This window comes from Dermacentor albipictus, chromosome 8, assembly GCF_038994185.2.
Source record: "Dermacentor albipictus isolate Rhodes 1998 colony chromosome 8, USDA_Dalb.pri_finalv2, whole genome shotgun sequence".
NCBI lineage: Eukaryota > Metazoa > Arthropoda > Arachnida > Ixodida > Ixodidae > Dermacentor > Dermacentor albipictus.
In genome coordinates, this window is record NC_091828.1 from 40,886,203 (window position 1) to 40,908,536 (window position 22,334).

The window sequence follows — 22,334 nt, forward strand, 5'->3', positions numbered from 1 at the left end:
CTCATCGCTTCCGCCAATGAGAACTCTTCAAGAACAGCAGGTGCTCCGGAGGTGTCAAGCACCATGCCCTTTTGAAAAGGTCGCATGACAGCGATTTTGTTTGCATCTGTGAGTAGTTGGTGGAATAACACAACACCGCGCAGTCAACTGCTGCTTTTTTTAGGTTGTATCCTACTATAGAGAAGACCCTTTTGTCTTCTCAAGTTCGGTGCTTTTCATTAGATTTTCTATTTTAAATTTCTCACATTGCATTTTCTCAACAAATTTCCGTGTAAAAAAAAACAGCAATAAATCTTCAGTGTTGTCACTCTGCGAACGCGGTTGGTCGAACATAGATGCCACACAAAACGATCACGTTGGAGTGATCAACCGGTTATTCAGAAAGGCATCTTATATCTCCGCTGATGTTTCACTTACCCTTATTTAGGAGCTATTTTTCAAGCGCTCGCCTTCAAACTCTGGTGTTGTGATTTCAAGTAAACATTCAGCTGCACGCGAAAGGTCGTTTTCAACTGACCTAGAATGATGAAAAAACATGTCGCAAGAACTGTAACTGAAGAACGACAAAAGAAAGACAATGTAGCTTTAAAAACAAATTATAGAGCCCATAGAGTTTTATACAACGATTACTAGAGGGAACTCTGGCGTGAGTGTCTGCGAGAGATGCAATCGGGCCGGATCAGCCTGCATAGGAATTATGGGAAGGACATGAATTTGCCTAAACATCTTCCTTCTGGCTTCAAACGGCTCTGCGACTTTGTAAATCCGTCGTTTTGAACAAAGTGCCGCTGTAATAAATAATTTTAAAAAACATTATTAATACTGTGCGACGGCAAAATTCTATCACAGCAGCTCAAGCACAGAAGCGCGAAACTGAAACCATTCCGCGAAGAACACATGCTTCGAGAAGAGGTATAGAACACCCTTATGAATTTCTTGGGGGAAAGCCGGCATGTTGAGACGTTTGGCGCATTTAATTTTCGCCACCTCGACAAGTTGAGCCGCTGTATAGATGTATGAATGAAAAGTATAGATCGCTTTGAAATTCAGGACAATGAAGAAGGATAATGCGCAATAAGTATAGCCACAAGAACGTCTGAATCCACCAGTACGAAGATCAGACAAATCCATGTCCTTCCCATCATTCCCATGTTGGCTGAACGATTGCAGCACCAGACCTCACTGTAGTAATTATTGCATGGAACTCTGTGATAGAGCGAAATGTGAGGCAAACGCTTGCCTCAAAACTCCCATGTGTTGTCGACCGCATTCAGTTGCTTTTCTTGTAGTTGTCACACTACTTCAGCTTATCGGTCTTCCTAGACAGGCTGTGTAATCGTAATTTTACTGCACACGCGTACGCAGTGCAACTAGTTGTTCGTCGAGTTTTACGATGCAGTACTGGAGCTCCGTTTGTTTATGTGCTATGACTTGGCAAATTTTAATCTCTCTCTGAGACATGTGACTCAGACCGTACCTGTCCGGGCAAGGCACTCTTTGTGCGTTTGACCCGGCGCTGCAACAGGTTTCGTCGCCCCGGCACTTTAACCCAGCAATGTACAACCCGTGCTAGGCACCCTTAAATGACGCAGCAAAATGGCAAGGTAACTGCTTTCTGCGCAGGTTGTAGGGCTAAGGATTTAGACACGTTAGGAAAGCGGCTTTTTTTGTTTCGCTGCATAGAAAGCAAAAAAAGAAATGCTTCTTTCTATTTTCGTCAACGATGACTAGCCTTAGTTTATGCCTTATCAAAACTGATGTAGTCTAACAAGACAACAACTACCCCTGCACATGGTAGTTTACGCTATAAGCACAAACCACATTGCATTCATTGCACGCACACACTCGCACACACAAACGAAAAAAATCAGAAGGAAAGAAGATATGCTGAACACTCCAAAAAGAATACGCGTTCCGAGGCATGTCCCACGAATGTGCTGCATGGATTTTTTCTTTTGAGCAATATTTCTTTATCTGGAGTTCTAAAAAAAAGCCCATTCCCTTAAGAACATGCCTGAGCCGTTTCTACAACCGCGCAGTCATAGTTCGGCCCACGTGACTGCAAACACAGAGGAGTGCAATACTGCTTCCTTCCTTCCCCCCCCCCCCCAATATTCTTTTTTCTCGTGATTGCATTAGACCGGAGAACGGATCTGACGTAAACGGCCGGAACTAATCGAGATTTGTGCACGCCGCACAACCGTCAAATCGACTTCTTTTTTAAACCTTAGCTTCAGCCCCACTTTTGTTCGCGTTTTCTTTATATATTTATTTTTTATTTCCTGCCCCAACGGCACGTGCCGTATTTCTAGGTTGCAAAGACTCGTAGAGAACAAACCCATCGCGGGGAGAAACTTGAAAATCGGCCCCACATAAAGGTAGCACGTGACTCGTGCTGCTCTATTATGCCCAGGGGCACGTGATCTGAGTGTCAATTGGCTTACCGCCACGGGGCTACACTATCCGCCGGGTAGAGGCGGTGTTTCTCTTATTCAAATGCATTTTCGCCGCATATAGCAGCTTAGCCAACACCACCCAGATAGCACAAGTCCTGTTCACTCCGATTGATGACGTCATGTTACCTGGTCCGAAAATTTTATTGCCAAGGCTGGCGGGACGAAAGCGGTGACGTCAAAATGACCAAGGCTTATAGGGCAACATCCCCATTATGTGCAATCACAATCGGACTAGGTAGCATGGTGTCATGGATCGGAGTGAACAGGTCGTGCGCTATTTGCTGTTTGCTTGGCCACGATACTTTGACATCGGGCACTGATATCGCTGTCATTTCACTGCGGAAACTTCAAGCAATGATGTTATGTTTTGCCCTTACAACTTCAGTGTTCGATTGGGGCAAAGACATCGGGTTTTCGATGCGATTTTTGCCAGAAGTAAAAAACTTCTAATTTCTCTAAGCTAACTTTGAAAGCGACAACAACAGAAAGCAAGAGTTAATTTACGCAAATTGTATGTTTATTTTATGACTGGATAAATGCACCACATCCTTCAAGATGCTTGATGTCGTTGTCCGGCGCATCAAGGTATAGGTTGTTGTCCCGTCAAAAATAACTTGTTTTATCCTCATAAACTGCCGCGCCAATGCATTGTGAGGTCACATATTTGTTATTGATGTACGTATGTTGCTGCACCCCCGTATTCTGAAACCATCCCTCATTCGAAGTTTTTCCTCCACTCCACCGTGTCTAATACATCGCCACTCTTCGACTTAAGGAGGTGCTATGCGTCTCAAGAATCGTCGCCAAGTGCCAATGAAACGTAGCGACACTTTTGTCGAGAGGCAGCGCTGGCATCAACTTTTTTGAGTCGAGGTGGAGCGTTGAGTGAAGGAATGCTCTATAATACGGCAGGTAGACTCGTACATCGCCATACGTATTCATCAAATAGAAAAGAAAAATGATTTCACCTATAGTACTAAATTATCCCACAATAGAAAAAAATACACTCTTATAGAAAGGACAGTAAGCTAGAAAAGCTGCAAAAACCAACGAGCGATGGTGAGCCACCTTGAAGTTCTCACGCGTACTCACTGTGACTATATAGATTGTGAGAGCGTTTGGCATGGCATAGTTAATCTTTTATCAGTGAAAAAATGGCTACATTGTATTCTAAAAGAGATAAAGATTCAGTTTGGCGAAATTCGCCAGCTTATACCGAGCCATCCAGGCTCAAATACGAAAAAAACGTTATGGCAGAATTTATCTCACGATGACTCTCAATGGTAAGTAATGCAATTCGCAATCGAGCAAGGTGGCGAGACACCGTATTGCTGAAGTGACGGTTATTATTTATCTGCAATGATCACTCCGAGACTTTAATTGCTTCGGCTATGTACGATATACAATGTCTCCGGTATCGGCCCCTTTGCTGTGGCACTCGCTTGCCAAATTCAGCAATGAACGTAATGGTGCAACGTCAACTGTACCACGACAACGCAGTGCCGGCGATGGAAAGATGGCGGAATGGCTTCGATCGAACGGTAAAGGCAACAAGACGATGGCGCGATAGAGGGATAACCATTCTTAAATGATGGCGACGGTATAATCACGACATCCCAAAGACGCCGGCGTGAAGACAATGCTAGTACTACGAGTGTATAAACACAACGGCATGACGACGACGCTATGACCACAACGATATGACAAAGCTCTAGTAACGATGACGGCACAACCAGGAGAAACCGACGACTATGGCAGGACAATGGGTTCGTGAAAGTGGCAGTTCGACACGACAATGGCGTGAAAATGACTGCATAATCATGGTTTAATAACGGGAGCATGATTACGATATAATTCCGGAAAAGGAATGGCGTCAATAGAGTGATGCAGGCAGTACAAGGACGATGGCATGATGGCAATCAGTTGACATGCCTGAAATAATGAGGATGGTCAAATGACAGCGTGACGGCGACGACATTACGAAAATGGTAAAACGACGACAGCATGACGAGGTTCGGGTGATGAAGTTAGAACGACGACGATGAAACAGCCTCGATAGCACCATGACGATGGTATAACAATGAATGTGTGACGACAACTGTATGATGCCGTCGCGGTTTCATGACGACATCGAAACGATCGCAACCGCATCACGGCAGACACTATGACGACGAATGCATGATGACTATGACGACGATGGCATGGAAGGGTGGGATGAAGACGATGAAACAATTACGATGGCATCACGACCGTGAGCGCATGCCTAATGACCCAAGCTATAAGAAAACATAGGACAACATGTCAGCTTAGGAGGCGGGATAGCTTCGGCATGACGAAGGCCAAATGACGAAGCTGGAAGGACCACGACAGCTTCTCGAGGATATGCATTACGAAAACGACATAACGACGACTGTGTGACGACGATGGCGTCACAACGGCAGTACGACAAGAGCCGGATGACGAAGGTATACTGACGACGATGAAACCGCAATGGCATTACGATGACGCTTTGACAACAAATGCATCAAGATTTTATTATGACGATGGCGTGACGACAACGGCATGATGCGAGTTAGATGACAAAGCTGGAATAACGAAGATGTAATGAATACGACGGTATCACAACCATGATGGCATACCCAGTAAGTCCAACTGGGCGACAACGTGTGCTACTGTGTTGGCGTAAGAATACATACATACATACATACATACATACATACATACATACATACATACATACATACATACATACATACATACATACATACATACATACATACATACATACATACATACATACATACATACATACATACATACATACATACATACGGGAAATGAAGAAGGACGAGAAGAAAAGGAGGACGAGGGAGACAGAATCAAAATTGGGATCAGTTCTTGAATTTTCTACGACTTGCCCTGGGGGGGAGGGGGAGGGGTATTCGCGGTAAATGTCTGCTGCAGCTTTTATTTCCTTGTTGTTTCTTTTTTTTAGTTTATTTGCACGTCCTGATAAACGAATGGACTTGTGGTCTACAGAGTAGCGAGAGTAGCGCCTTGTGCAGCCGTCTTTCTTGTGTACGTTGTTTCGCGCTATATATGCAAACGTAAAACGCAACGAGAATGCGGAATGAACCACGATAGCGGTGGCGAGTTCACATAGAGTATCTCAGACTATATTTTTTTCTAGAATTCTTATTAAGAAAGCGAAGTCGGGGCATGACTTCAGAGCTCATCAACGCAGCTACGTAAGTTGCCGTACTCGTGGCAGGCTATATTTATCGCGAAAGAATTGCGTGACACGTGAAGTAGTGACATTGTCTTTAGCAAAAATCTGCGTCTTTGCTTAAACGCAACGTCGCCAGGTTTATAGATGATTAGTTTATCAGTCTAGCATATATTGATTCAATGTCTTCATATACTGTTTGCTTCTACGGTGTCCTGCGACAGTGACTCTTTGAACGCCATTTTGTTTATGCGTTTTCAGTTGAATGAACAATAAGAACATTAACAGCGATTAATGGCATTGCTCCGTTTCTCTCTTTTCACCTTTGTCTTCTGAGAAATAACTTTCGTTCTTCTTTTTATAGGGTTTTATGAACTGACACTTTCTATATTGCGCTGGTTCTGCTAAATATTCTTCTATATTAGGTAGCAGTTTCAGAAAATATAGCTATACCCAACAAATTTTGCCATACGATGTGTCAGATGACGTCATTCACACCGATAAGCGCATTGAAGCAATCTTACGAGAAAAACGATCGGGACATTTTCCCTTCTCATGCGTATTTTTTCTTCGTCCTAGACATAGTCTTGCTCTTCCAGCACAACCTCCCCCCCCCCCCACAAAAAAAATATTTTTTTTGTTTTCTTTACTGTTCACTGCATGCTTAAGAGCGTCACCACCGCGCGACGAATTCGGTGGGCTTATACGCCCAGAGGTAGGAAGACCCCATGGGGGCCCCCCAACTAACTGTTGCCGCTGTGAAGGCATGAATCAGCCACAGGCCGTAAATCACGCGGTCGACTAATGCCGAGATGAGGGCGCTGCGTGCGGGGGTTGCAGAGAGATCGAGGGGTCACGTGGCGTGAGCCTCATTCTAGCCAGCCTCAAGCATAGGCTAGTTCTGTGCAGTCTTCTGCAATGCCTGGTAGCACGTTTTTCTCTTGTAAGGAAGGTGCCTCGGCGTCTATATCGCTTCGGGGTTGCGTGCAGCCTTTGGCATCTTTCTCCCAAAAAAGTATAAATGCTGTTTTAGAAACGGCGTTCTTGATTGAATGTTTCCTTTCTAGTTTCTTTCCATCGCGGACAGCGTCAGCAATCAGGGAAATACATCATATACGGCTCCGAAATATTGTCTGTTCAATCATATAAATGCCTCGGCATAACGTTTTCAACTACACTAAACTCGGTCACATCATGTCACTAACATAGCCAATGCCGCGAATCAAACCTTCGTTTTTTTTTCTCCGGAACAAATACTTTCCCCCTTGACTAAAATATACCTTACGTTACATGGCGAAGGCTAGTAGCTTCATGTGCGCACTGTTTTCACCGCTTAGTTCCCATTGAAGAGAAAGGCAGCACGAACGTCAATTTGATTACTGCTGCTTCCGCGCTTCCAGCGTTTTGACAGCGAGTTTCCGTGGTCATCGAGTGAGATGTGTTCATGTTTGTTTGTGCGCGTAACGTCATGCTTGTTAATTTCGTTAGTAAGCGAAAGTTTACAAGTTTTTACCGCCGATAAAACTACTATCCTTAGTTCGCATAGCTGTCAACTTATTTGCTATTGCAATCGATGCTTCGTGTTTCGGGCGAAAATGCGACCATTTTTCACAAATTCTATCGTGCGCCACTTGAAATTTCAGCTATGTTACCAGCTCATCGCCAGTGCAGCCGCATTAACCAGAGAAAATTCGTGCATCCTCCAACGGCACAGACTACCGCCCATTTATGCTTCTTTTTTTGTGAAAAAAGCAGGGGTGTGCGAAACGAATAGTATTTTTTGAAACGGAATCAAATACTAAACCAATAGAAACAGAAGCGGATAGAATAGAATATCGAAGACTTTTCGAATAATTTTGGAATAACAATTAACCGTTATCACAATTACAATAAAAGTCAGCAAGTTTCTGCACTGTATAGTACGTTATGAAGCGCTTATTAAAAGCACAAATGCAGCATTAGGAGCAAACAAATAAGTTCTTCGCACGTACGGGGCTCTTGAGAGGGTGCGAATGATCGTTGTACAGCTTGCAAAGTATGGCTATCCAAGGCGTGTGGCGTGCTCGACTACGCAAGTTCTGATGTGTTCTGTCTATGCTATGCCCACGGGTGTGAAAATTCACCGTACATTTCTCCCAATGTTATGTTTGTTTGGGCGCAGTGCAGGTTCTGAAATATTCGAAACGTGTGAGAAAAATATTAGCATTTACGAATAATTACTATTCGTTCCGAAAACCAAATCCAATAGGACACTGTTTATTTCCTTCTTGGGAAGTTTCTAACATTCGCATATCCCTACAAAAATGCAAGGGACTGGAACAGTCTGCCTGCCAACGCCACGCCCCACTCCGATCCACATCACTTCAAAGCAGCTCTCGTGTCACAGTTCTGTTAAACTCAGCCCAACCCTCATGTAATACTCCATCTCTGGGGCATTTGAGGTGCAATAAATCAATTGAAAAATGGATTTTAACACGGTGAACAAAGTTTTACCTTCAGAATACCGAAATTTGGACATTATCATCAGGATATGTTGGGGCCTTGAAGCGTCGCCAGCTGCTTTTTCCCCCATAGAACGAATACATACACAAATGAAAGAACAAAGCGTAATTGAACCATCCAAAGCCACAGGAATCATAGTCGCATATACCATGTTGAAACATAGCTTTGAGCCACTCCTGCAGTAAAATCAGCTCGCAGCAGAGCTCACATGAAATACACTGAATCGTAAAGTCAGGCCACATAAATATATTGAAAAGGAAAATTCGAGTCATAAAAAGGCACATATCAGTTGACATTGGTAGTGATGAAGCGAGTTTATCATGAATGTAACGAGCACATTTTCAAAAGGCCAGGGCTAAATCACTGCAGTCATAACGAACAAAATCTAAGTTACACAGAGAATGCATTTAACAGGTCAGGACAAAGTAGGGCACGTACATAAACTAAACATCGCAGAAGTACAGCAAACCTATCAAGATGCCAGGGCAAGAGTGCTATACACATGAAAAAACGACCATCTATGTAAACACAACACTACGGACAACGTTAACACTTAAACGGATACAGCCGGAAAGCATATGGGAGGGCTTTGCTTATACAGTCGATGTGCACTGAGACACGCTAAATATGTCGGATATAAAACTTCAAGCATGTAACGTATCAAAATACAGGAAAAGTCAAACCTAATGTAAGGGTTCTACATCGATTCCAGTTGACCACACGACAGTTTCAACGGCAAATCTAGGCGGCCTTAGGAAGGCAATTTATTCCAACATATATACTGTAGCGTACAAGAGTAAGTATGAAACGAGGAACAGCACAGATACGATCAGACCGAAAAAACGTACGTGCCAGGCACATGACCGATAGAAAGTTCGTTTGACAATGTCACCTCCGAAGACCCTGCAATAAAGTAAAGGATAAGACTGAGGGTATAAAACACAGTTCTTGGAATCAGCAGATAACGTTCCCTGGCTCACTTTATTTGGGGGAGAAACAAATAATAAATCATTAATTTGGTATGGCTGAGGAAGTAAGCGTTCATCTCGGTTCAACAGAGTTTTAAAAAGTTAACTTCTCCGCTAACTCATTATACAGAAAGACAGGCGTACAAAACAGGCACGCAGAACAATAAAGACCGTAAAAACGCCGACTCACAACTGATAGGTCATGCGCTGACACACAGTCGGGAAAGAAGAAAGACAGAAAAAACATTTGAGGCCCTAGTAACGTCTATACACATGAGCGAGAATTGAATATGAATTGGAATTAACTGATTTATTTTTGTACCCCAACAAAAATCGAAGCAAAAGCAAAAGGCTATACACCGTGAAGGAGGCGTTAGCTCTGGGATATAGTTCGGCGCACAGATATAATACAAGTAAGCAAGAAGCAACAATATACAATACTAATTTGTAACATTCTAAATTATCTTTCTAGATAGAAGAAAAAAAATTTTAGTACAGAGCGAAGAATAGAGGAGAGTCGACATACATATATCGTCACAAGCATCAACGAAAAGAAACAATGTGCGCTCAGCAATAAAATAAAACATACTGTGAACATGAGCAAGATGAAAAGTCCAAACACATGGAGGTTTTATTCAACAGGAAAAGTGCATTTAAATGCATTCAATACAATTTTCTAGAAGAACTTGCTTAGACCTATTTTGGGGGGAATTGTTTTTTAGGTCTAAAATGTCATCAAGTTTATTGAGCAGCCTGGGTATTTGAGGTTGAATATGCGGCCCACTGCAGATATAGTTCTAATTTTCAGTGTTCTTGTTCCTGTACAAAAACAGCTTGAGGTAATAGATTTGGTTAGCTTGCAATATGATATAATTTGAAAATGGCGGACGCGTGTTGAGACCTTGCGGGTGACCATGATACTCTTCAAATATTCGTAGTACATTTTTTTATCTGTGTGATGCGGTTTAATTCTGCGCTGTCTTTGTGTCCTAAATCAAAACACTGTAACTAAGCCGGGAATATACAAGTCTACAGTGCAATGCTTTCTTGACCCAGTTTGTAATAACGGATCTAATGTGTGCATACGTGAAACACTTTTACTCAATTATACTGGTAGTTTATTTGTATGTTCATTCCAGGACATGTTTTCCTGGAACTACACGTTCAGAAATTCCTAGATTTTGACTTGCTGCAGTGTCGGGCCCTCAAAGAAAACATTTGGGCTTATATTTCGTGGCTATTGATATAGGAGCAAACAACGTGTATTTGGCTTTACTCGTGTCTATAGCCTCAACTTGTTTATTTTCAGCCAACAAGACAGCTTACTTAAATATGTATTTACACTCCCTTCAAAGCAGCAAATTGAAGCACCAACGAAAAAAATACTAGTGTGTCATCGGCATATATAGTTACTTTGGGAGAATCCAGTATGCGACATAGCTCATGTACGTAAATTATTAATAACAGTGGGCCAAGTATAAATTCTTCTAGAAGATCTCTGTTAACCTTAGCACGCTAACATAACTATGCATTGGTAACGGTCTGTCAAGTCCTTTTGTAGTAACCCATCGGCAATACCATGGACGCCCGAATTATTAGGTTCTTCTAGAAGAACGCTGTGGCACACGGTATCGAATGCTTTACGGAAATCTACAAGCCCTCCGAGAGTGTATAGTTTCCCCTCAAAATTATTTAGTATCTCATTTTTCATATCGAGTAATGCAAGCTCAGGGGATTTGCCTTTTTGAGAGCCAAACTGGGCCTCACGTATTACATCGTACTCATTGAGACAATTTTCTAATCTCATATTAATAACGCTTCCAAACACGTTGGACAGAATAGGAAGTACCGACATTGGTAGGTAATCAGCAATTTCTTGGTCATTACCTCCTTTGAAGATCAGGCTCACACGATTTATTCTCACTTGTTCTGGAAAAACGCCAGTATAGAAAGTTAAATTATTATTGTGTGAAAGCGCGGGCGATATAACATCAGCGACGTATTTTATTTTCATAGGTTTGAAGTGATCATGTCCGGCCACACAAGTATTTTTATTCCTCGTTATTAATTCTTCTGGCTCACCACATAAAATAGTATGCAAAACTATGAAGTTATGTAAAACACTGTCATTTAAGGATAATTTTGGGCAATGTCATCACATATCTCATAGTAATCACAACTTGTAACGAAGTAATCTTTCATTGCAGTTTCAACCTTTCAACCTCCCTGTAGCCAAGGCTGCCAGAGTTTGCCAGAATGCTGGGATGTGGTTTTGCTTTCAAATTTCCAAATTCCAAATTAAAATTCATTCCAAATTATCCTGGGATCATAACACATTTTGCAAAATAAACTCTCATAATATCTGAATTTCGCACACCTGAGTTCACCATTGAACTGGTTTCTGTACTTTTTAAACTCGATGAGTAAATTTATGTCGTGTCTCTTTACAAATTCATGGTGCATGCTATTCTCACTTGTTATTCGTTTGTGTAATGTATTAGCCATCCCTGCTTTCCTCATTTTCTGCCGTTTTACGTTCTTCACAGTTGATGAGGAAGCTTCATCATATCATTTTTAAGATTAGAAATGAGTAAGTTGTATGCCAAGTTAGGATCCTTTTCTCCGAAGACGCGATTCCAAACTGTTAGAATAACACGATACCGGAATATTTCTAGCATTCTAGTGTTGATCTGACGATATCGTTCACAGGGACAGTCTAGGTTAAGTGCGTGTGGAAGCGAAGAGGACAAATAACGTTCTCTGTGGTAGTCAGGGTTCAGAATGGCGCAGGACATGAGAAGTGTTGAGCGGCGTTGGTTCTTGTCTGGTGGGTAGTCGGAGGACTTTGGTACGTGCGGTCCGGGCATTAGGCTCACGTCGATGAGAGGACTTCTGATGGCTGGCGAGGTAGAAATTGAAGTACTATGGCGCCTTTCTTTGCGACAAGGCACGTGGACAGGCGTCCGCACATCAGTGCAGTTGCCGGGAATAAGAGGCGACTCCTTGAGGGTTCGGGAAGTCGGCTTCCTTCGCCGATATTTTTTTTAGCCCATGTTTTGAGGAACGTACTTCCTGTCGTACCTGATGTACGCGGCGACGAACACATCGTGGACGATGTCGCCAACGACGCTCGAAGGGGAGAGTGGCACGACGAACTGATTTGGTCGACGCCGTTTTCATTTCTCTTATACGGGCGGTTGATCCTAGTGACACATAAAAATTTAGTTTTAGGATCGTGCGACCAGCTCAGCTAGTTTGCCTGAGTTTTCTGATGGTGTGTGGATCCTACGCCTTCAATAGCAAAGATGTAAATGGTATAAAAGCCACTTATGATGGTATCTCATGGTTATTCAACAGTTCCACTTTAGAAGTCTACGGTCGCGCGGTAAACAACGGCGCATTAAGCTCTTTCATTCGCCCGGTTGACATTGAGTTCGTTGGGTACCGCTCTGTGCTATGTGACCGGCCTTGTTCTCTATGAATTAAGCGCTTAGTACTTCCTCTGATAAAGTGAAGTTTGCTTTGACTTCCTGCCCAGGGAGTAGCGATCCTGCTTGATAGCGGACTGACGGCTCGGACTGATAGCGCAGACGGGCCAACAAGACGCGACTGTTCATCAGAGTAACAACTCGCGTTGACTAAAGCGGAAAAATCTCTTCTTTCATCAGAATCGCAAGTTCGCTGTCCAAAAAAGCGCAATGACACGCGCGCGTAGCAGCAACAGCAGAGGATGCACGGCCCTCGGTGGCCTACCACTCAAACTTGCTCAAACGCCCTTTTTCCTGGTGACAAATGCCCAAACACACAAAAGCAAGATGACAATCTGATTCTGCGACCTATTACGGACATTGATACGCACCGAGAACAAACGGCTCAGGAAACGCCAGATACGTGATGCAACTACACCACTAAGCTAAGCGGGCTTTAATGTCCCTTTTTTTCTTGGTAATAACATAATAAAGAATATATATTAGCTCACAAACAGGGGTCTCCGGGCTAAAATTTGGCCCTTGAATAGCTAGACCAGTTAGAAATATTTTATACTGTATCACGTAATTTTGTAGCAGAAAAGGGCCGAAGCATTGTTATTGTATACACAAAATGAGGTTATCCTCTAGCAGTCAAAACAACACAGCAACGTTACAAAGCATTCCCAAATGACAGTTCAAGCAACAAAACCATACCACATTACAAATAAATAACATCCTAAGGGTTAACATTTTCTTATACGCGTTAATAATGCTCTTTCTCAAGTCTATTGTACAAATGAAATGGCGAATCTAACGCCCATGTCACGCGCCGCAGTGCACCACTACACGGACTTTTTTCTGCTTCGATGTCTGTAGTGTTGTGGTAACGTAGCCGTGGTGCAGTTGTCCCTACTTGTCACATCCGTATTAAATATAAAGCAAAGATAAGAACGCCTGGTCCCAATCGAGGAACAGTACAATTTATTAAGCGAGACTCCTTCCTTTACGCTGCAGGGGTTTGCATTCTTTATTGCAATGGTAATGAGTTTGCTTCTGCTGCAAAAAAGTAAAACTAGATAGAAAACGACATATTTCACGCAATCTTTGTGGCATGGTCGCTTGCTCAAAACGTAAGCCGTATTGCTGACCTCTGAAGCGCAAGTCCTAACAAATAAATAAATAAATAAATAAATATGATACAAATCTTATGCACTGGTGGAATCGGTGTTAGTGAAAGTCTTTGTAGTGTCATGCGTTAACTGACGGCAATTTGGGGTGGTGCTGATGAAGAATGGTAGAGGTACTGGCCACTTCGGGCAATACGCGTAGGCGGGCGGTGTTCTCCTTGCGTTATCACTCGTCTTTGTCCACGTAGTATACAGAATACACAGCGAACCGCCTTTTCTCGAGGCGTTGTTGTGGGCCACTGTTAGTAGCAGCCTGCGATAAAGCACTGTCATTGTTTCACGCGGTGCATCTCACCGGTACAGAAGTGTGAAGCTTTATTTAAATATGGTGTTTTACGTGCCAAAACCTCAACGTGATTATCAGGCGCGCCTTAGTGGCCGATTGCGGATCAATTTTGACCACCAGCGGTTCTTTAACGTCCACCTAAATCTAAGTAGAAGAGAGATCCTGCATTTCACCCCCGTCTGTATGAGGCAGCCGTGGTCGGGATTTAACCTACGACTTCAGGCAACGCTATAGCCACTGACATATCGCTTCAGGTACAGAAGTGTTGATTTGCTGGGCGGCCGCTTACGTAGCGTCGTCTTGACGCAGCGATGCTTTATAGTGCCTTTGCGTCTGTACGCCATTCGTCAGTTCTCTGCATAACAAGTTTGCGCGATGTTTCTTTTTCTTTTTCCTTTTTAGAAATAGCAAAGTGTGCCGTACCATACCTTTAATTACCATTTATTCGCTTACTCCTCAACTGCTGCACGTGTAGTATTAGCCTTTCTTCTACTGAAAAGACCACAAACGACGCAAACTTTCTGACGTGGCATTTCCCCTTTCCCACGAGAGAAGAGTAGCAAATCTTTTTTTTTTATTCGGAAGGTTGCTCTTAGGCATAATACCATGTATATATGCAACACAAAATGACATCACACGTATACGAGCAAGTTTCATTCTTGTATAAAGTCGATCTAGGCACTCGCCCCCTGACCTGCGTGTCGGGGGGTGGGTAGATCACCTTTTCCGTTGGACATAAAAGTTTATTCTATCTATCTATCTAGGCCAGTGTGCCCAACATCACAAATTTGGGAGGACCGCCCGGACGATGGCAGGTTGTTGGGAGGTGCCGCATGTCCGCTTGTTGTATGTAGTCCACGGCACGACCATATCAGGTGTGTCATGTTCACTGCGTTAATGAGATGGCACAAAACCGGCATGAGGATCCATACGCGGTGTGGTGCTGCTGTTGTCCTCAGTGGGCGGTCGCTGCAGGTGTAAGCGCAGCACAGACACGAAGCGCCTCCTCCTCTCGGCGAGTGAGCCCATCAGGAAGGTCGGAACCACACGGGAGTACGAGTACTTGAGTGGCGCGTACGGTACGGCAGTACCAGTTGTTCCTGTGGTGGCTGAAGGGTCGCAACGAAAGAGGTGCTCTCTCATAATTTTTTGAAAATAAACTCAATGGTAGGAGCACTGCTGCGCTGACCTGGCAGGAGAAGGCTACGCGATTCGACGCGCGTGCGACTGCGCAGTGAAACGCGTACCCGGGCAGGTGATTCGCCCAAAAGAGGCCGTCGGGCTCCGCAAGCACTGAAAAACTGCCGACGACAGTGATTAGGCGGATTTGTTATTACGTGCAGCTGGTGTCCTCGTGTGATAGAGCGGGAGAAACGAGGAAAGGCACAGAGGTTAACTAGGCGGACGTCCGATTGGCTACATGGGGGAGGTGGGGTGAGGAATTCGAAGAAAAAAATTACTATTTCGTCCAACAGGCGAAGCATTGATTGCAATAGCAAATTATTAGACAGCTACGTTAAATAACGTTATAATTTTATCAGCTGCATAAGCTATTCAAACGTTCTCCTTCTAACTAAATTGACGATCACGTTCTCATGCGCGCATATGCAACCACGAACAAATCTCACTCGATGACCGCGGGTACTCGCTGTCAGAATACTGGCGTGATGGAGAGCGGCAGCAGTTGCGAGCGAATTTTGCTTTGTGCTGCCTCCCGTTTCTACGCGAAGTAGGCGTGCGAGAACAAAGCGCCTGAAAGCCGCCAGCTACATCCGGCCGGTTAACCTTCGAACCCAGCGCAGGTTGCCTCTAAGATACGATGCCCGTGGCCGCGCTCACCCGCCGCCACTGGAGTAGAAGAGATGCGCACTAACCTGTCCATTTCCTACCCACTGCTAGCGCGCTCGCATCTTCCCGCTTCTCCCTTGGATGAGTCAGCAGGAGGCGCACACCCTCCCCGCGTTCCTCCCTTGCGAGCGCAAGACGATACCACCCCATCAAGCAACCATACCTCTCGGCTCACCTTCGCAAGTTTTTGCTCTCGCCTGCAGCATACGACACGCGTCCGCGATGTTATCGCACTTGGACTTTACACAGAACATCACGGCGAAGCCGAAGGCTGCGGCAAAGGCAGAAAGTCGTCTGGAATGTCCATATAATTGCTATCGCAATGAAGAAAGGCGAGATGACCTTAGAAGATGCTTATAGATGCGTCTGTGCGTGTTGCTGAACGCGTTGAATGAGTCGTGTGACGATTTTATGTCAACACTTGTCAAGTTATTGTTATTAATATTTATTTTCAAAACATATATGCATTTCACAGGGAAGGGAAAGCGAGGAGCAGGCTGGCAACTGCCATCGGAAGGGGCACAACGTCTGCCTACTCTAAGAAAGGAGGAAACAGAAACATAATAATGGAAGATAGGAAGGAGGGGAGGAAAGAAAGAGCGAGATTACAAATCTCAAAGAATAAAGCACTACGCCCACAGTACATGTCACGAACAGGAGGGCCGGTCACTGGAGCTCAAGCCACTAATGAATGTTAAAATAGAAGAAATAGTGTCTAAGCTCTTGTAATTTGAAAACATAAATTGGCTACAAACCTGAACATAAGTTAGTTAATTGTTAATAAAGTGAGCATGATTGCTTCAGATTATACGCAGAATTTCAGTCAGTAAGCAGTCGTCACACTTTGTAGCTTGTGTCGATATCTTTAAATGACATGAGCGTGCTGTGAAGTAACTGTGCAAAGACATTTGTCATAGGAACTGCAGGGCTTTCCTGGCAATCGCCAGTACCTCTCATCCGCTCTTGGAAGCATTGTCTCGGAGTTACTTTATTGCGACAGCAATCATACGTACCCCATGGGCGACACCTCAAGCCGTCACCGTCGTCACCGTGATAGTCCGCATAAAGTTCGAGTGCAAAAGGATCTTATCGTGCCCTGCGTGCCGTATGATGTGGGTGCAATGGGCAGCGTATACGGGGGTGAGTCACTAAGGACAGTGGCTTGATACGCACTGTATTTCAGTGTACCCAGTGCTGAATGTCACGTGATCAAGCGTGCACTAAGTGGTGGCTGGCGCAGCTGAGCTCCCCTAGCACAGCTAGCCTGGCCATAGTACATACGCGGCCCAGGCGCCGTGTCTTGGAGATAACCTGCCCCTAGATGGAAACTCTGAACGGGAGCTAAGGTGGCTGGCGGCTTTGGGCGTGCTGTGTTCCCCCGCCTAATGTCACAGGAGCGCAATCTCTATAGTCGGATACAACTTTAGAAAAAAGGGGAGGCCCCGCCCAGATGACCGAAGCGGCGAAGTCACTGGCCGTCCGGCGCATGACGTCGGTCCAGAGTGCGCGCCCATTGGTGGATCCGCCTCGGAGGAGTAAACGCCCCCTTTTTTCTAAAGTTGTATCCGACTATAGTTTCGAAGAGCCGTTGAAGCGAAAGGCTTCACCAAGCGTTCCCTCCCCGCTTCCGGCGCTCTTCATTGCGCCACCGTTGTATGACCAACTGTACGTGGTCATCGAGTGAGGTCTGGTCATGTTTGCCTGTGTGCGCGTTACAATCTGATTTCTCATTTAAAAATCATTTGAAACAAAATTTTGAAGCGTGTAAAAATAGTAGTTTACGATAGTGTGGATATAGAGTAGCCTCTGTCTAAAATGCTAGATTTCAACTACGAGTAGACACGCAATGTGCGAAAATAGACATTCTTGGTACCGAAACTGAAAAAAAAAAGGTCACGCCGCTATTAATGATTGCCAAAAGTAACGCATGACCTAGAACGCTCAGCTCCTCTCCATGATTTGCAGAGAACAGCTTTAAACAACGCGGCACAGGACACACCAAAACAACCACAGCACAGGCTGCTTTGACTGCCAAGATTAAGTGGCACCCGTTTTTCCAGCGACCGCTGGCAAATGTCGTAGGCGGCGTGCTGGCACTTATGTCATAGCCTCTAACCATCAGCTGCACGTGTCGTCTGGACAGGGGCTGTTTAAAGCTGCCAACAAGACATTTATGTAATTACTAGCCATGCGACGTTGCCAAGACTGCTTTAGCCTTGTATTCTTCTAATTTACAAACAATTTAGGAAAAGTGAAGTTCCATTGCACTTGTGGTTTAGTCAGTAAAAAAAAGTAGACTGAAATTTATATGGCTGATAAAACTACGAAACTTACTCCGTGTAGTTGTCTAATACTTTGCTATCGCTGTCTATCAATGCTTCGCTTTTCGGTCGGAACTGCGACTTCTTTTTCATTTTATACTTAAGATCTAGGACATGCTCACTGCATACTAAACCTTAAGGTTGGGTGCGATCGTGCACAAACACGATCGGAAGAAAGCTAGCGACAATCTACACTACGAGTCACCAAGTGCCCATAAAGCAGGGGTAAACTAGCCTTCTTCTAAGAAAAACTTTCCTCGAAACTAACGTATTACCATCTCATCGGAGTCTCATCCCGAAGTCAGGCTTGCCTAGTTAAGAACCGTTCAGATCTTGAAGAATGGGGAACGCGCCCTAAATGAGCAACCGGAAATTAAGGATGAATGGCTCGACGATTGCCCTAAAGCTCTCGCCCTCTTTCATCTCCGTTTTCGAATTAGACGAGGCGGAATGAGGAAAAGGAAGAGATGGATGAGAGAGGGGTTCCGGGGAGGGGGCAGGGGTGCGGTGCGATGCCTCCACCGGAGCGTGCATAAAGGAAAGCAACAGGGATAGAATGACCCCGGTCCCGGTAGGGAGCGCAGGGAGCTGTTGATCCAGGGGAGCCTCCCACACCCACGTGCCCGCACCGCAGTCGGTCATCGGAGAGAGCGTAGGGGACGAGGTACGACGGCGCGCCCCTGCACCACGTGTGGCACGAAGGTTATGCGGTTCACTTTTGTTTAAGGCTGTTTGCTGTTTTACTCTAAATTTATAGCCCGGAGGAGTGACTCCGCCCACTGTTCCTTTCGACGTCGGATGCCGAAGCTCATTTGGAGAGGTGACTCGACGAGACGGTGTCGCGGTTGGTGTCGTGTTTCGCGGCGCGTCGGGAGCAGCGTTGACCTGCTCGGAGTCAGGGTTTGAAGTTGTTTCGCAATCCACTGGTGAAACTGGAAGTGCCAAGTTCATTTTGTGCCATTGGCGTTTACCGTGTGACCGGTGTTAGGGCATACTTTGCCACCGGGAGGGCGGTGAAGTAACGCAAGGATTGACCGGGCAGGACGTGCTTGTAAGGTGAGATGTGTTGTATTGGATTACATGTAATGAGAAAAAAAAATGTAAATGGTTTCGTTCATTGTACGCTTGCACAGAAAAAACTGTTGTGTTTTGTCATTTCCTTCATAACAGATTGTTTTTCAGTTGTTTGCTTTTTTTTATTTTGGTGCACCATCGGGCAATACAGTTTTTGTGGTAATATAATTGCTTTCTAATAATTGTACTACTTGCCATGTGTAGGTTACACCAGAACTTACGGCTGTATAAGTAGCAGGGCTAATGCAATTTGCTTCACCAGCACAATTCCTTACCTTCGTCAACATATAATCATAACTATGTTTGTTCCGAATCATAACAAACAAGGGCCATGCCGTTATTCCATGAAATAGCTGTAGAAAAGAACTGAGCTGACATTTGAAACTGATTGTTGTGCACCTGCTGTTGCAATTACTCTAACTAAAGGCACCTCAACTTAAGCTCTTAATATCGCCGTAGTAAATATCACAGCTCCTCAAATTTGATAATAATCCTTTCACGAACTCTATCTTCTGAAGTCTCAGCAGCAATGCAAAGTGAAAACTGCTTTTCGTGACAGGTCTTTTCGCATGGCTCTGGTCTCGTAATGCCAGCTGGTTCGCACTTGGTTTCTTGTGCCTCATAACTCCTACAGGCAACCAGTGAACTGAAACGCCATAAAACAATCTTGGTCATTGCGAAAGTGAATAAGTTGAACATATTTAACTCATGCCTTCCTATACACCAATATTCTTTTCTTTTTCATTTCACTCTTCGAATGGCGTTTGTCTGCGCTACCAACCGTGACACAGCGGAAGGCACTCGTTGCCTTTCCCCCATTGAACTCGAACTGGGGGAAGTGGAGCCACACATAATTGTGACGTACTCGTATGTAGACATCAGCGACTTCAAATTCTTCCTGAGATTTTATATGGCCAGCTGTAGGTCATGTATTGTGAATCAAACGTGCTCGTCAACTCAGTGTCAGCTTCAAATATCCGAAGCATTATTTCGGGACAGAGAATTGGCGATTCGGTTTTCACTCCAGCTGCAAAACGATTTGTTTGAGCAGTTAACATTTATATATGGTATGGCTCGTTGTTTTCATCTTTACCAGTGGCCCATGTGGCGAATACCTTTTAGCCGAGGGCACATAAAAGGTGTACGGAACAGATACCAGAAACCGCAGGTGCTGGTGGTGTAATTCAATATTTGTCCAAGATGGAGATGTATGGTCAATTTTATCGACAATTAAAAAAAATATTCTGAATCGTTTTTATTCAATTCTTCATCTTTTGCTCTGATGAGTCCACTCAATTGAACTGGAAATGTACCATACAGTTGAGATGGCTGATTATTTTTGCATGGAAAACAGATCGTCACCGTAGCATAGGAGTAAGCATCTCTCAATCGTTCGGCAATTCTGCCCAACGGCAGAGTAATCAGAAGAACAAAATTGACAAAATTCAAAGCACTTAATTCGACAATGTCATTCATTTAGTTCCATGAGGTAAAATAATGGCAACGCTAGCAATGCCCGAGGCTTACGTCACCGTCGAGCACTACTGCCAAAGATATTAAAGAAAAACCGGGGTTCAAAGGGAAAAAGAATGTGCACTCGAAATGGTAATAACGAAATTGTAGTTATGAAGTATTTGTTTTACAGATAGAAATACACCATATTTAGGAGAACGCTGCTTAAAACGCACGAGAAAAAACTCGAGCCAAGCTCCTTGCTTTTCATAAAATATTGCATGAGAATCGTTCGTGTATATTGTCAACATAAATCGACAATTAACTGTATTTTTTATCTCTGAATAAGAGTACGCTCTAGTAACTGTTGATTGTAAATCTGCAATCAGACTGCGAATATGGTGGTTAACAATAGGCGTTGCACGCACAGGTGCAACGGCAGGTGAAACGGCAGGTGCAACGGCAGGTGCAGGTGCTTTCGCAGAAAAATGCAGAAGTAATAACCACGATTACATTTTATCGTGACATATACACAAGTTCTGCGAAGTTCACGCGGTATCTCTTGACCCCTTCCTCGCTCTGAGTAATTTTTATTATTGCGATAGCAATTATATGGGCACTCCAGGCGCATTTTAGCCGTCGCCGTGATGTTCCGGATAAAGTCCAAAGGTGATAACGTCATCGCCGCGCGTCGTATGCAGTATGCAGTACGCACGCGAGGGAAGCCCACGACCGCGGCTCAATCCGGCACGCGTTAAGGAGGAATGCGGTGACCAAACGTGCCGTCTTCCGTCGCTCGAAAGGCTAGGGGAGGAGAGCGGGAGCGTGCCGGCGTTGTGCTTCGGCAGCAACTGCGTATTTCGCGACCGGGCTCAACTCGCGACTGAATCTCGCACGTGATTGGGAGGAAAGCGGGAGGCAACGCGGCAGGGAGCGGCGGCAGCTTCGACTTCGCCTACACGTGCGTAGCTTGCACAGCAGCGCGCGGTCGCACCCGCCGTGTCTTGAAAGGGATCTGCAGACGGTTCATACCTTTGCGCGCGCTCTGTTCACGCCGCTCCTGCGTTGAAGCGATAGACAGTACGAAGGTCATTTTGCTGACTGCTGCTGTTGGGTTTTCTCACACCAACGTTTTGACAGCGAGTGTCCGCGCTTGTCGAGTACGATGTGCTCAGGTTTGCTTGCGCGCGCTGAGACCACGCTTGTTAATTCCATTATTAGCACCATCTCACAGCAATATTAACATTCTTCTGGCGCTCTTTGGCCACAGTTGGCCCTTGCGCCATTAAACGCCACACATCATCATCAGTTCAATTAGTAAGCGAATGTTATCATGTTCATACGGCCAAAAAACTACTACCCTTACTTCCTATAGGTGTTTACTAATTTGCCATCGCAATCGATGCTTCGCCTTTCGGGCGAAACTGCGACATCTTTAAACAGTCATAATAATGTGCTGCATATTTGGGGATCCTTTCAATCTTCTTTCTAGTGTAGAGAGGGGCAAGAAGGCTCAATGAGAGGTAAAACGGAGACGTTAACAA

The 22,334-nt window shown here is 44.6% G+C and overlaps 1 protein-coding gene across 6 annotated transcripts in view; it reads left to right on the forward strand.

Annotated features, from left to right (window-relative positions):
- Nucleotides 1-22,334, forward strand: part of sick (sickie) — a 1,048,559-nt gene that overhangs the window by 268,217 nt on the left and 758,008 nt on the right. The gene's annotated exons all lie outside the window — the stretch shown is intronic.